Raw genomic sequence first — 16212 nt, 5'->3', positions numbered from 1 at the left:
TGTCTTGTAAAGGCCCCAATCTGTTGACTCAGGGATCGAGATGTGGCTGCACGATCCGTTACAGCTATGCGGATAAGATGCCTGTCATCTCGACTGCTAGTCATTCGAGGCCGTTGGGATCCACCACGGCGTTCCGTATTACCCTAGTGAACCCACCGATTCCATATTCTGCTAACAGTCATCGGATCTCGACCAACGCGAGCAGCAATGTCACCATCCGATAAACCGCAATCGCGTTATGCAACAATCCGACCGTTATGAATGTTTGAAACGTGATGGTACGCACTTCTCCTCTTTACACGAGGCATCACAACAGCGTTTCACCAGGCAACGCCGGTCAACTGCTGTTTGTGTATGAGATATCGCTTGGAAACTTTCCTCATGTCAGCACGTTGTTGGTGTCGCCACCAGCGCCAACCTTGTGTGAATGCTCTGAAAAACTACACAGCATCTTCTTCCTGTCGATTAAATTTCGTGACTGTAGCACGTCATCTTCGTGGTATAGCATTTTTAATGGACAGTAGTGTAGAAATATGCATCAGACAGTATGCCTACTGCGTAACTTCTAATTTAATACAAAAGAGTCGAAGCATTAGTTACCAAAATTGTTAACAGATTCCGCTAGATCGCAATACTCAGTGCCCATAAATAGCACTCCGAAGCCTTGAGCGATCAGTGCCTCAGTTGAAACGCGAAAGGAGGTTAGCATACGAAAGGATGAAATTAAAATGACAGATTTTATTGAAAAACCAATGTTTTTTCTTTTTTTATTGGAATATCATTGCTTAGAATACAGTACTACGATAACAAGGCTCAGTTTTCAAAGATGGGAAAATCGTTCTGAAGTTCTTCACCCAATTCGGACAGGCAGCGTGGCTGTTCTACTGGGCGTTGTTGGTCCTACGCCAGCAGTTACTGTATTTGTTCCTGAAAATGTCTCCTTAGTTTCTGGGCTAGCTGAAAAACATCCGAGGTAATGCGGCCGAAAAATTGCGTCAGAGAGAGGTTTGAAGCGTTTCAGCACGCTTACAGTATCGAGAAATAGTGTAAACACGTTTGAAAGGCAGCAAGCCATCTGGTGCGTCCCTATTCATTTAACATGAGAATTTCATTCAACTATGGGGATAACGAGGAGGCGGAATATTGCAGTAATAGCTTTGGAAAGTTAACTGGAATGCAGTGACTATATACTGACCTGTAAGTGGGCCTAGGCTGCCAGCACCGAGTCTCGTATTTATAGAAAACAGGGCAAATAGCATGAGGTGTTGCCAGTGTGAACTTTGCGTCGGCAGGTAGGTCTCAAGGGAACCAGTGTTATTACTTTCTTATGGCATGTCTCCAGCGGCCGAGAAGTAGTGAGAGAATGAACTTTAATCAGCAGAAGGCTGGTGCTCTGCTATGAATGGTATAGCGCCTCAGAAGATAACGTGCTTTCCGAAAGGAAACATGGAATGTTGCAAAATAAGAGCCTAGTTTCGAGAAAAGTATGGTGTTTCTTACAACCTTCGATGTGGGATTAGCCGTTGTCCATGAAAACGCACGACTGCTAAAAATACTTGTAGTATATGGAGGACGGATCATAGAGAGAAGTGTTTTGGAAAAAGGGGAGGATAGATGTGACTAATGTTTTAAAGTGACTCGTTTTTCTTGGAAGGATTTTTGTGAAAGAAGCGTTGGCGGACTGAGGGCTTTAAACTACAATTTGCGCTCATGTCTCCTTGGCAGGAAGGAAAGAGCAGGCTGTATGATTCAGACTGAAAATTGGGGATTTCGACATGGATCTTCTCGCTGACCCAATTTCCGTGGGCTGTGGTCTGCACTGGAGCAACTGATAATTGCAAATAGACACAGCACTTTGCACCGTTTCATTCAAAAATTTGAAGTCACGAGTTTACACTCTTACCAGCTGCACAACAAACTACTTGCCTTACTAACCAAATTCTTACACTGATTGATAATGAAGGATTCGATATTGGCTGCATCTGGTCACATCGCAGTTCTGTCTAAGTCCATTTATAAATAAAAGAAACTGGTGATTCTGGGGTTTCGAATATCCTCATTTATATGAAGCAAGACAACTGCCTTCTCCCGAAATCACTGATTGCCTTCAGTACGCAGCAGAATGTAAGGGTGGATTCGACATACCCAGGTAAGCTTCAGAACGGCCCGCATCGGTTGGACTAGCCGATCGTCATATCACTCGCCATGAGCTCATACGCATTTGATAAAAGGTGTTGTGAAATGTGTAACTAATAGGATAGGGGTGACCCCAGAAACCATGAGACATGGGTATTGCTACCCACGAAAGATGTACAGGGTGATAATCTAATTACAGAATAAAACAATGGACAAAATTATACCTATTTATTACAAATTTCAGTGACAACATGCGCATGAGTGAAGAATTATTACCGGTTCCATTCGATCTTAAGAAACGCAGAGAATACGAAAATTGACAACTACTGATATGCGACAGTACTAATATAACACTGAAATATCCTGGCATATTCTGGATAGTTTAGGTGAGTAGGATAGAAACTAATCTATAAATAAGTTATCCACGGGCTATATACATAGTGATTTCCTAATCCACCAGGGGAATGAAAAACTATCACATAGAAATAACACCACTGATCAAGTCAGGAATGAAAATGTAGCCACTCGAGCAAAGCACAAGATTAGCAGAAGATACTTTACGCTAACAACGCGCCCATAGACACTTCGTAAATTTCATAACCTACTCGCCCAAGCTGCAGTTTCACAATATTCAGCATTCAGTAGTGTGAAAAGTTCCGAGCAACGTGAACCGCTGCAAACTGCAACACAACAGCTGCCGATCGCCAGAACAGCACTTCTCTACATATGCAGATACTGTCCACTCTCCAGTGTCGCCAGGTGTAGTGGCTCGTTCCGTGTCTCCAGCGAAGTGTTCTCTTCAGGATCCTCAGATGAAGCGTCCTCTATGAGCAAAGAGTTCTTCCTCCTCCTTACAAGTCCACACAATTCCCGACCACTAGTGAAAATTGGCTCCAGAAAATGCTGACCAATGATATTTTAGTTAACAAGACAACCATCTCCCCTTATAGCAAATGTCTCCCAACATCAATCAATAGTTTTGCTCCCACATATGGAGTTCTTAAACAGTTCTGAGTTACTTTCCGAGTCCTCAGCTAAGTTTTCTGATTCTGCTGACACACTTGTCGCCACCTGCGCATTTTTCGGAAACCTTACTTATCTGTATATGCTACTTTTTTTAAGATTAATTAGTGAGAGCCCTCTTACATCTTGTTAGGCAAGAGATTCTTACTCCAAGTAAAACTGTGCTAGTGAGTCGCCACAACACGTCACAAAGAAAAAAGAATTTCTGTCCACAATTCAGCTTCGTCACTTCTCAGGAACGTCGTGATCGCATCTGTTGACTTCCCACTACACAGCATTTTCGTAAGGGGACTGTCAACAAAAAACTAAGTTCCTTTGAAGTGTGTTATGGCCGGATGGCACTGCTTTTAAAGGATGAGGTTCTGCATGAGCGCAGATGTTTCTCACGCTATGTTACCCAACTACTGTGAATGTAGTAGTGGACCCCTTATTATGCAGGCCGTATTCTACATCTACACCTACATACATACTCCGCAATCCACCATACGGTGCGTGGCGGAGGATACCACGTATCAAAAATAGCATCTTCTCTCTTTGTTCCACCCCCAAACAGAACGAGGGAAGAATGACTGCCTATATGCCTCTGTACGAGCCCTAATCTCTTATCTTTGTGGTCTTTCCTTGAAATATAAGTTGTCGGCAGTAAAATTGTACTGCAGTCAGCCTCAAACGCTGGTTCTCTAAATTTCCTCAGTAGCGATTCACGAAAAGAACGCCTCCTTTCCTCCAGAGCCTCCCATCCGAGTTCCTGAAGCATTTCCGTAACACTCGCATCATGATCAAACCTACCAGTAACAAATCTAGCAGCCCGACTGTGAATTGCTTCTATGTCCTCCCTCAATCCGACCTGGTAGGGATCCCAAACGCTCGAGCAGTAATCAAGAATAGGTCGTATTAGTGTTTTATAAGCGGTCTCCTTTACAGATGAACCATATCTTCCCAAAATTCTACCAATGAACCGAAGACGGCTATCCGCCTTCCCCACAACTGCCATTACATGCTTGTCCGACTTCATATCGCTCTGCAATGTTACGCCCAAATATTTGATCGACGTGACTGTGTCAAGCGCTACGCTACTAATGGAGTATTCAAACATTACGGGATTTTTTTCCTATTCATCTGCATTAATTTACATCTATCTATATTTAGAGTTAGCTGCCATTCTTTACACCAATCACAAATCCTGTCCAAGTCACCTTGTATCCTCCTGAAGTCACTCAGCGACGACACCTTCCCGTACACAACAGTCGCACATTGCATCCACCCTATCCAAAAGATCATTTATGTAGATAGAAAACAACAGCGGATCTACCACACTTCCCTGGGGCACTCCAGATGATACCCTCGCCTCCGATGAACACTCACCATCGAGGACAACGTACTGGACTCTATTACTTAAGAAGTCTTCGAGCCACTCACATATTTGGGAACCAATCCCATGTGCTCGTACCTTAGGAGTCTGCAGTGGGGCACCGACTAAGACGCGCCGGCCGGAGTGGCTTCGCGGTTCTAGGCTCTTCAGTCTGGAACCGCGCAACCGCGCTACGGTCGCAGGTTCGAATCCTGTCTCGGGCATGGATGTTTTTTATGTCCTTAGGTTAGTTAGGTTTAATTAGTTCTAAGTTCTAGACGACTGATGACCTCAGAAGCGAAGTTGCATAGTGCTCAGAGCCATTTGAACCATCTGAGTCAAACGCTTTACGGAAGTCAAAGAATATGGCATCCGTCTGATACCCTTCATCCATGGTTATCAAGATATCATGTGAAAAAAGGGCGAGTTGCGTTTCGCTGGAGCGATGCTTTCTAAAGCCGTGCTGATGCATGGACAGCAACTTCTCTGTCTCAAGGAAATTCATTATATTCAAACTGAGAATATGTTCGAGACTCCTGCAACAAACAGATGTTAAGGATATTGGTATGTAATTTTGAGAATCCGTCCTTCAACCCTTCTTATATGCAGGCGTCACCTGCGCTTTTTTTCCAGTCGCTCGGGACTTCACATCGGACAAGAGATTCGTGATAAATGCAAGCTAAGTAAGGAGCCAATGCAGTAGAGTTCTCTCTGTAAAACTGAATTGGAATCCCATCAGGACCTGTTAATTAATTTATTTTCATCCCATTCAGCTGCTTCACAACCCGAGGGATGTCTATCACTATGTCCTCCATATGGGAATCTATAAGAGACTCAAACGGCGCTATGTTTGTACGATCCACCTGCGTGAAAGATTTCTCAAATGCTAAATTTAATATTTCAGCTTTCGTTTTTCTGTCTTCCGGTGCTAGGCCAGACTGATCAGTGAGTGACTGAATGGAAGCCTTCGACCTGCTTACTGATTTCACTTAAGACCAGAATTTCCTTGGGTTTTCAGCAAGATCTTTTGCTAAGGTATGACGGTGGTAGTGGTTGTGTGCTTCGCGCATCGCTCTTTCTACGGCAGCATGGATCTCTAATAACTTTTACCTGTCCTCATTCTGCCGATGTTTCTTGTACCGCAAGTGCAACTGTCTTTGTTTCCTGAGCATTCTCTGAATTGCGCTGTTAAACCATGGTGGGTGTTTTCCGTCCGTAACACACGTTTTCAGCATATCCTTCTCCAATGCGTGATTTACAATGTGTCTAAAATTTGCATATGATGCTTCCACGTCCATCGTCCCGTAAGTAAATGAAGTCGATTCATTTACTAAGTGGGATGCTAACAACTGCTTATCTGCTCTTTCTTTTAGGATACTCTCCTAGCCTTCTTGACCGACATTTTAACTTTCGTTACCATAGTCGTAATGACTACATCATGATCACTAATCCCTGTCTCAACACTGACACCGGCCATGAGGTCTGGTCTGTTTGTGGCTACCAGATGTAAAATATTTCCATTACGCGGTGGATGTCGATTTAGCTGCTCAAGACAGTTTTCGAATAATGTGTTCAAAAGTAATTCAAATGACAGCTTGTCTGTAACACCTGTAATGAATCCACAGATATTCCAGTCTATATTAGATAGGCTGAAGTCGCCTCTGACTAATATAGCATGATCCGGGTACTCCTGCGATACAGAGTGTAGACTCCCTTTGAATTATTCAAGAACTGTCACGGTGGACCCTGGTGGCCGGTAATAACACCCAACAATTAACTATATTTCTCGTAGCCCTGTTAAACGTGTCCAGATAACTTCACAATCACACTCTACTTCGACCTCAGTACACACAATATTTTTGTCAACTGCAATGAAGACTCGACCTCCTACGGTGTCTAATCTGTCTTTCCGATACACGTTCCAGCCCTCACTAAATATTTCAGAACATCATATCTCAGGGTTCATCCAGGTCTCAGTCCCGAGAATAATTTGCGCGCCACACGCTTCCTGGAGGGCAGTAAATTCAGGAACTTTATTCCGAACACTCTGAAAATTTACTCCCAATATCTTGATAGCTGAAGTGTCTTTACACTGAACGCGTCCTGATTTCCCTGCTTGCACGTAGACTGGTGAGTGTTCATCAGGACACTTCGCACTACCGCCTAGCCTAAAAAAACCCACGTGCACGCCACAAATACTCTGCCACCCGAGAAGCCGCTTCCTTTGTGTAGTGCACCCCTGACCTATCTAGGGGCGTCCTACAATCCCCCACCCAATAGTGCAAGTCTAGATATCTGCAGCCTAGACCGTCACAGAATCAACGAAGCCTCTGGTTGAGACCGTCCACTCGGCTCCAAACCAAAGGACCCCGATCCACTCTGGGAACGATGCTGCAAATAGAGAGCTCTGCTTGCACCCCGTGTGCGAAGCCAGCGGTTTTCACCAAATCCGCCAGCCGCCTGTATGGACTGAGGATCGCCTCATAACCCAAGCGACAGGTATCATTGGTGCCGACGTGAGGAACTACTTGCGGACGACTGCACCCCGTACGCTCAATAGCCGCAGGCAAGGCCGCCTCCACATCTTGGATGAGGCCCCCGGCAGACAAACCGAATGCACGTTGGAGTTCTTTCCAGCCCTGTACGCTATTTCCCTAAGGGGCTCCATCACCCGCCTAGCGTTGGAGCTCCCAATAACCAGCAAGCGTTTGCCCGCGTGTGCCTCCTCGGACCCTGCTGAAGGAGCGGCCACCTGCACACTGACAGGATGAACGGGCGAGTCCAGCCGGCCAGCCTCCACATTGACCCTCCGCCTCGAGCGACATGAACGCGTTGCAGTCCGCCATTCACCCTGAGGTGAGGGTGGCCCCAACGCGCCGGGTACACTAGAAGGTGCCAGGGGTGTCTCAAGCGACGAGCCAGTCCCTCCGCCGTCGCTGCACCTCGAGGCAGCAGCCTGAAGGCGGCTGACCGTGGCCAACAGCACGCTCAGCTGCTCGCGAACCGCGGCCAGTTCCTGCTGCGCCCGCACACAGCACGCACACACCCTATCCATCCTACTGCTGATATCTGGACGTATAGAGTTGCGACAAATGAAACAGCAATATGCGACTGCACAATTGCGTTACCAGCGCCAGATTGAGCTGTGATATATGAACAGTTTCTTACGAACTAAGCAATCAAATGACCAGGACTACGCCACTAGACAGAGATTACAATGCGATCCTACACCTGTCTTAGTAGAAATAACAACCGCCTACGCGATGTTACACTCTACCGTCATTAAAATTTGACAATACGCCTTTCTAATTCGAAAATACGCAAAGATCCGAAAAATTTCACCATGCAAGCACACAAACACACAAAGTAATTTGAATTAAACCTACGGAACTAATACGAAAAACTGAATATACCGCTAGTTTCTGCTACTGCTACTCGCACACGTCACTGTGCAAGCACAGATGAAACTGCACTGTCCTCTGTCTGCTGCTAACTGACTCTACGAAATAAACAGAAAGCACTGGCTGTCCAAAACAAAAAAACTGACTAACAACTCCACGAATTTATACTTTACAGTTATCAATAAGCAATATTACTCCTCTCAAATATGAGAATACGCAAGGATTTCATGTAATTAAATATGCAGGCGCACAAATGCTCGGAAAGAAATTAAGAATCAAATTACAAAGGAAATATGAAAGCTAAATATGCGACTCCCTACTGCACTGCTGCTGCGCTACTGTTGCACTGATACTTCACCAGTAGCAAAACGATGCAGGAATGTCACTCGCCGGTGCCCGTGTTAAAAAATGGGTGGGCAAGAATCGTCGATCTGTGCACTAATTTCATCCCTGCCCGTTGACACAGTATATTATGTGGTGGCAAAACTCATCGTCCCTACATGCCATAGCTGTACTGCAAGTGGTAGATGTTTCCATGCGGATGTGACGCGATTATAACAGCTGATTCCAGGGGACGAGCTAATTTATAAATTATGATACCAGCCGAACAGGCTACAAGGTCATCTGTTAGCAGCTATTGTAATTACTAATTTATCTTGTGAACTGTTCAAGATACTGGAAAGAGATTTCCGGCAAAGGACAGGAAGAAGGAGGGCACTTCATTTTGTTCGACATTTTTTATCCTTCACTCTACAGCAAACGCTGATACTGAAGTACTATTTTTTAGTGCAACGATATACACTTCTCTATCAAACTGAATGACGAGACAGAGAAGATAATATAAACAGGGTATGTCAAAAGGGATAACCTGATATCAAAACTGTTTGTTGATTAAAACATCCAACAAACATAGGATGGATTTAGTTTTAGTTTTAGTTACGCTCTTACGAATGTTCCATGTGTCCACCAGCAGCAGAACGAAAAACATCTAGACGATACCTGAATTCATCATAAACTTTACACATCGTATCTGATTTTACAGACGTTATTGCAGTGTTACTCTGTTCTTCGCGTTTTCTGTGTCGCGAGGTAAAGGGGTGGATGAACACGCTTTGCTTTACATATCTCTACAAGAAAAAATGGCATGGCGTCATGTCTGGCTATCTTGGAGGCAAAGAATACGCCGCAGTGTCCAGCGTTGAGAAGCAGTATCATTGGGACACTGACGTACGTTGTTGCGACAGTGTGGTGGAGCTCCATCTTGTTGGGAAATGAAGTCATTAGATTCCTGCCGAAGTTGTGAAATAAGCCAGTTCTGCAGCATTGTAAGATAGCTCATTCCAGTCACTGAAATCGAAAACGAAGGGACTGTACACATATTCACGAGAACTGGAAAAAATTGAAATTTATGGTAAGGACTATGGTACCAAACTGCTGAGGTCATCGGTCATCGGTCACTAGGCTTAAGCATTACTTAATCTAACTTACGCTGATAACAGGGAGGACTCGAACCTCCGATGGGGAGGCGAATCATGACAAGACGGCCTAGAACGCACGGCTACCACGCTTGGCCACGAGAACTGGTCTCTTACCTTTTTACAAGCAATCTGTCTCATCAAATCGGCTGTACTAACGACAAATGGTTTTGGTTTCATGCGAATCACTGCCAAAACGCCGACGAAATACAAGCTGGACCGACGTCACTCACTCTCTTCGCAAACTGCTGCATACAAAAGGCCTGTTGAGAGGATGCCATGTTACGTCTGACTGCAAACTAAGGAGAGGCGTTAACTGACGTCTAACGACGATTTTCTGAGACTCTATGCCACGCCCATTCAAACCTAATGCATTTCCTTCAGTTACATCTTATGGTTCGTAATCATTACTGTTCAAAATTGGGCCATTCTTTTTTAAACACCATAACTAACCTGTGCAAATGAATGAAGATGCGGGAGCATGTTGCTAGAGTTTTCCAGTTGTATACAGGAAGCTGGACTTCACATGGTGTGAAGTCAACGTGATAATAGTGCCACGTGTGGCTAGCGTCGCAACACGAAAAGACAACGTGTGATAATCAGCGAGCAGTTGCGGTAACCTTCATCGCAACATGGCCCAGAGACAACATCTGGATGACCCAGTATGGGGAATAATCTTCCGGAAATTAGAAGAAGAATGAAGTGTAACGAGTGCGGCCGAAGTGTTTGGTAATGCTCACAGCATCGATTCATATGAGTGGGGAGAGCACTGAACTATAATCATTGCTGCCCGATGGAGAGAAGGTGTTTGACAGCAGTCACTTACAGCAGCAGGTGACCGCTACATTGTACAGCAGACAAGAAGGGACCCACATTAAACAGCAGGAGCAACTGCAACAACAAGGGACCCAGTGTGACGCTCCCTAGTGGCATGGCGACTGTATGAGGCTGGTCTCTTTCCCCTTTGGCCAGTTGTCCGCAGCTCGTGGTCATGCGGTAGCGTTCTCGCTTCCCGCGCCCGGGTCCCTGGGTTCGATTCCCGTCGGGATCAGCGATTTTCTCTGCCTCGTGATGAATGGGTGTTGTGTGATGTCCTTAGGTTAGTTAGGTTTAAGTAGTTCTAAGTTCTAGGGGACTGATGACCGTAGTGCTCAGAGCCAGTTGTGTTCCGTTGACAACCACTCATCGGTAGCGCACTTTCCAATGCTGTCAAGAGCATAAGCACTTGACCAGTGAGCAGTGGTGTCGTGTGCTCTTCCCGCATGAGAGCAGAACCAGTCCGTTCAGTGGTTCTAGAAGTACCCTCATCTAGTGAGACGTGGGAAACCGTACTGCACCCAAAGCATCGTCGAGCATGGACCAACAACTCCACTTGTTATGGTGCGGGGTGGCATAATGTTGCATCCGCTTACTGATGTCCAACCCACGATCGTCTCTTGAGGGGTGCATTCGTCACTGACTTCATTATTATAAATGACAATGCGTGATCTCATCGAACAGAGCTGGTAGAGTAGCTATTGGAACGAGATCATATTGGGTGAATGGACTGGATCTCTCGTACCTCCGACGTGTGGGATACGTTGGGGAGACGTACTGCGGAAAGTATACATGCACCGAACAAGTGGCGCTGTGCTTGGCACGCTAGACTCGCATTCGGGAGGACGACGGTACAAACCCACGCCCCGTCATCCAGGTTGAGGTCTTCTATGATTTCCCTAAATAGCTCCAGGCAAATGCCGGTATGAGTCCTCTGAAAGGACACGACCGATTTCCTTCCCCATCCTTGACACAATCCGAGCTCGTGCTCCGTCTCTAGTGCCCCCGATGTCGACAGAACATTAAACTTGATCTTCCTTCCTTTTCCATCGAGAATTTGTCAACTGCACTGATGGAAGTATGGAACGCCCTACCACAAGGTCCCCTTACCAACCTTGTGCCCGGCATTGGAGTACGTTGCACCACATGAAATGGGTTCCGTGGTGATTACACACCACATTAAGAACCAAGTCCCGCCTTTTGTTATGTCCAGGGGACCATCAAGAACCACGGCGAATTCAGTAAAATTATTGCCTTTGAACAAAAGTGTCATTTCTGTTGGTCTCATTGCCTATTTCTTTCAGTTACCTTCTGTACTATGCTGTAGAATTTCTTTATGTGAATGGTCCAAGTTTCATCGACTTTTTTTTCTTGACAGCGGTGCAACGTGCGGAAGTTACTTTCGTTCTTATGTTTCTGGGTAGACACTGCCAAATGGAGGTGCTCTCATACCAGGCTCCATAGTTACATGCACTTAGGCCTACGCTGCTGACGTAAATGTATTACCTCATGTTTCTGTACGATACAGATACAAACTTAGCTACGTTTTTTGAAAATGTAGCTGTATGCTAACTTCTAGCTGAAAAAGGGTACAAAATCTATTTCAAAAGTGTGTACATGCTCATATTTAAGTTAAAAGTGGTTGTGGAAGCAAGTAAACAATCGAAAGTCTTTACACAATGACGCAGCCTTAAATTAGACCTGTTCGCATCTCCCCCTCCCTTATATAACCCTCAGCGCCATAAGTTTGGAAACACTATGCTACGTATCACAACAGAGCATCATAGGAGTGATCTATATGAATTATTAGTTAGAATATAGAATTGTATGCTCAAATAACGATTAATAATATAACTTAAAAAAACAGTATTGTACAGGTAATTATTGTTGCACATATAAATACATATTCGTACATATTGGTATTGCTCAGTTTTATATAAACTGTTCTTACCTGTCCACGCAGCTCCGCTAAACACACAGTGGCGCCAGGAGCAGGCACGAATGTAAATGCGTATGTTGTTTGTAAATCTGTTTAGTTGTATGAAGGTAGAACACTCCGTAAACTCAGGTAGTACACGCAGAGAAAGTAACTGTAGGTGGCTCCATCGTGCCAGGTTCATTACAGTTCACTGGTAAAGATAGTTACTTTGCACCCAGAAGGAAATAGCGTCCGACAAATTTTAAATAAACTGAGGATTCTCGTTCGCGTAGTTGTCAAGTTCATACACCGACATCGAGATGCAGGCTTTTATGATGATCTTTCTCGCTCAGGAGCACGCCGTAACATATCAGAACGCCGGAAAAATTGTTTGGCTGTGGCCAGTACATGTAGTAGATTCAAAACTGGCCGTGAATCGACTACTGAACTGAACTCAACCAGGCATACACCAGTGAGACGGCGCCTGGTACAAAACAACCTTATATAACAGCAAGGGCGCCGATATTGAGAACTGCTAACAAGAATGGCGCGTGGGAAAAAGGAACACCTAAATCATTCCGTTCGAGCTCTGATTTCTTTCATTTTATTATGATGATCATTTCTCCCTGCGTAGGTGGGTGTCAACAAAATATTTTCACATTCGGAAGAGAAAGTTGGTGATTGAAATTTCGTAAATAGATCTCGCCGCAAAGAAAACCGCCTTTGTTTCAGTGACTGCCACACCAACTCACGTATCATTTCTATTGCGCGATAACACGAAACGATATGCCCTTCTTTGCCGTACTGCAATGTCCTCCGTCAATCCTACCTGGTAACGATCCCACACCGCGCAGCCGTACTCCAGCAGAGAACGGACAAGTGTAACGTAGACTCTCTCTTTAGTGGGTTTGTCGCATCTTCTACGTGTTCTGCCAACAAAGCGCAGTCTTTGTTTCGTCTTCCCCACAATATTATCTACGTGGTCTTTCTAATTTAAGTTGCTTCTAATTGTAATTCTTAGGTATTTAGTCAAATTGACAGCCCTTAGATTTGTGCGGTTTATCGTGTACCCAAAGTTTATCGTATTTCTTTTAGTACCCATGTGGATGACCTCGCACTTTCCTTTGTTTAGTGCCAATTTCAACTTTTCGGACCATACAGAAATTCTCTCTAGATTATTTTGTAATTGGAATTGATCGTTTGATGATTATACTAGACGGTAAATTACAGTGTCATCTGCAAACAATCTAAGGGAGCTGCTCAGATTATCACCTAGATCATTTACGTAAATCAAGAACAGCAGAGGGCCTATGACACTACCTTGCGGAAATCCAGATATCACTTCTGTTTACTCGATGATTTACCGTCTATCACTACGAACTGCGACCCCTCTCGCTTCAGTCTGGAACCGCGCGACCGCTAAGGTCGAAGGTTCGAATCCTGCCTCGGGCATCGATGTGTGCGATGTCCTTAGGTTAGTTGGGTTTAAGTACTAAGTTCTAGGGGACTGATGACCATAGATGTTAAGTCCCATAGTGCTCAGAGCCATTTGAACCATTTTGTGACCTCTCTGAGAGGAAATCACGAATTCAGCCACACAACTGAGACTCTACTCCATATGCACGCAATTTGTTAATAGTCGCTTGTAAGGACGGTATCAAAAACCTTCTGGAAATCTAGGAATATGGAATCGATCTGAGATCCCTTGTCGACATGATTCATTACTTCATAAGAATAAAGACCTAGCTGCGTGCAGAAGAACGATATTTTCAGAATCCGTGTTGGTTATGTATCAACAAGTCATTTTCTTCAAGGTGATCCATAATGTTGGAGTACAGTATATGCTCCAAAATCCTACTGCAAATTGAGGTCAGTGATATGGTGCGCCGGCCGCGTTGGTCTCGCGGTTCTAGGCGCGCAGTCCGGAACCGTGCGACTGCTACGGTCGCAGGTTCGAATCCTGCCTCGGGCATGGATGTGTGTGATGTCTTTAGGTTAGTTAGGTCTAAGTAATTCTAGGTTCTAGGGGACTGATGACCACAGCAGTTGAGTCCCATAGTGCTCAGAGCCATTTGAACCATTTTTTTTGATATGGCGCGCAGTGTACGTGGCCGTACGACAAGTGCCCTGGTGTGCTACACTGTTCAGACTAGCATTGATGCAGGAACCCTACTTGGTAATTACGACTGAGCAGATCTCGCTCTAAACGTCCTATAATCGGAAGGGCAATCAGTGAGAGACCGAGGCATCAGCGCCTAAGCAGCTACAGGCTGTCTGCATCGTGGACTGTACGGTACTGCCAGCGGAGCACCGAATAATACGCGTTGATCGAGAAGCTATATAAAACAGCCGCTTTCAACCGTTCTGTACACCACATTGGAGTTAACTGTGTATTACCAGCTCTGGTTATCGCAAGAAGAATCTTAGCTATACTTCATTTAACTTAACTTCATGCTCCTTTCGATTGCTTAATGTTATGATAGTGCGGTTTCACTCTTGTCAGTGCTTAAATAAAGTAGTAAATCATTGCAAATCCATTTATGCAGTGTTTTACGAGGTTATTTCAATAAGTAGTGCAACAAATTTTCTTCTCAGCCAATTTCGGTCGAATAAATGCGGATTTTTCCGTGGTACGTAGTGGAATATTCCTATTGCAGCCCCTATAGTTTTAAAAAGTTTTGATAGGAGACAGTTCTATACGTAGCCTTCAAAATGGCGTCCCTAAGGGATGTGCGGTCCATATTTCTTTTCGCGGAAAAAAAACTGTCACAGATATTCATAGGCTGTTGCAAAAGTCTAAAAATCCTTGCAGCGAACAAGAACACAGTGAGTTTTTGGGCGAGGCGTCCATCATCATCACAACAAGTTCGCGCAAACCTGTTCGGTCTCTCTTGTGCCGGCCGGCCGCACACAGCTGTGACTCCTGCAATGTTATAACGTACAGACACGGTCATTCGAAGAGAACGACGGTTCACAAACACCTCGGTGCTCAACTGGGCGTCTCTGTTCGTTGTGCTGACATATTAGTTGGCATACTTTAAAGTGGGTGCCTGTTGTATTCCTCGCCGACTAACAAAAGAGCATAAAGAGCAATGAAGGACCTTCTGTGAGAAACTACCTGTGCGATACGAGGATGACCGCTACAACATTTGTCGAACAATGTCACAGGTGACGAAACGTCAGTTCAACACCTCAAACCGGAAACCAAACGACTATCCTTGTAGTGGAGTCAACCACCTCTCCTCCGAAGAAAAACTTGAAAGCCGCACCCTCGGCCAGTGAAAAAATAGAGACGCTCTTCTGGGACTCTGAAGGCGTCCTGTCCCATGGTGCACAAATCAGCTCTGAAGTGTGTTGTGCTGCCCTCAGGAAATTGGAGAAACGACTTCAGCGTATTTGTAGCCGCAAAAATATAAAGTAACTTCTCCTTCAGGACAATGCAAGACCTCACACAAATGTGAATAGTAACTCAGAGAAGCTCACAAAACTTCATTTCACTATTCTTTCTCACACACCCTACAACCCGGACTTCATACCTTCCGACTTTCATCTGTAGCCCAATCAAGGAGGTACTTCTCGGTAAGCAGAACGTGGTCGATGTGCAGATTATTGACGCCGCAGTACTTTCGTGCCGAAGTCGACAAGTAGATTAGTACTATGTGGGTGGTCGTAAGAAGCCGTAAGGCTATCGCACTGAATGGAGATTATGTCGAAAAACGGGGCTTTGTAGTCACAACAACAAACCTGTTTTCAGAAAAAAATGTGTTTCGTTACCTATTGAACGCCCTATGCTTGTTTGAATAGGTAACTGTGCTGTTGGGTTGGCATTAGTTACTACCTGGTGAATCGTTATTAAATGTATTTCATTACTTCCGAGGAGCGTTTGAGAAGTCCGTGTAAAGTCCAAGAGATGGCACCACCGGCGCGTATCGAGGTCATGTTGAATTAGCAACACCTTTGGAAAGAACACACGCCAAGTTTTAGCCATATTGGTCTATTTCTTTGTGTTTGGCATTCGTGTGAATCAAGGAAGTCGAGTGATTGCCAAAAAATGGACGAAAAAGAATTTTGTGTGGTGATTAAACATTATTT

Source organism: Schistocerca gregaria, chromosome 5 (genome assembly GCF_023897955.1).
Source record: "Schistocerca gregaria isolate iqSchGreg1 chromosome 5, iqSchGreg1.2, whole genome shotgun sequence".
In the NCBI taxonomy this organism is placed as follows: domain Eukaryota; kingdom Metazoa; phylum Arthropoda; class Insecta; order Orthoptera; family Acrididae; genus Schistocerca; species Schistocerca gregaria.
This window is presented reverse-complemented; position numbering follows the sequence as displayed.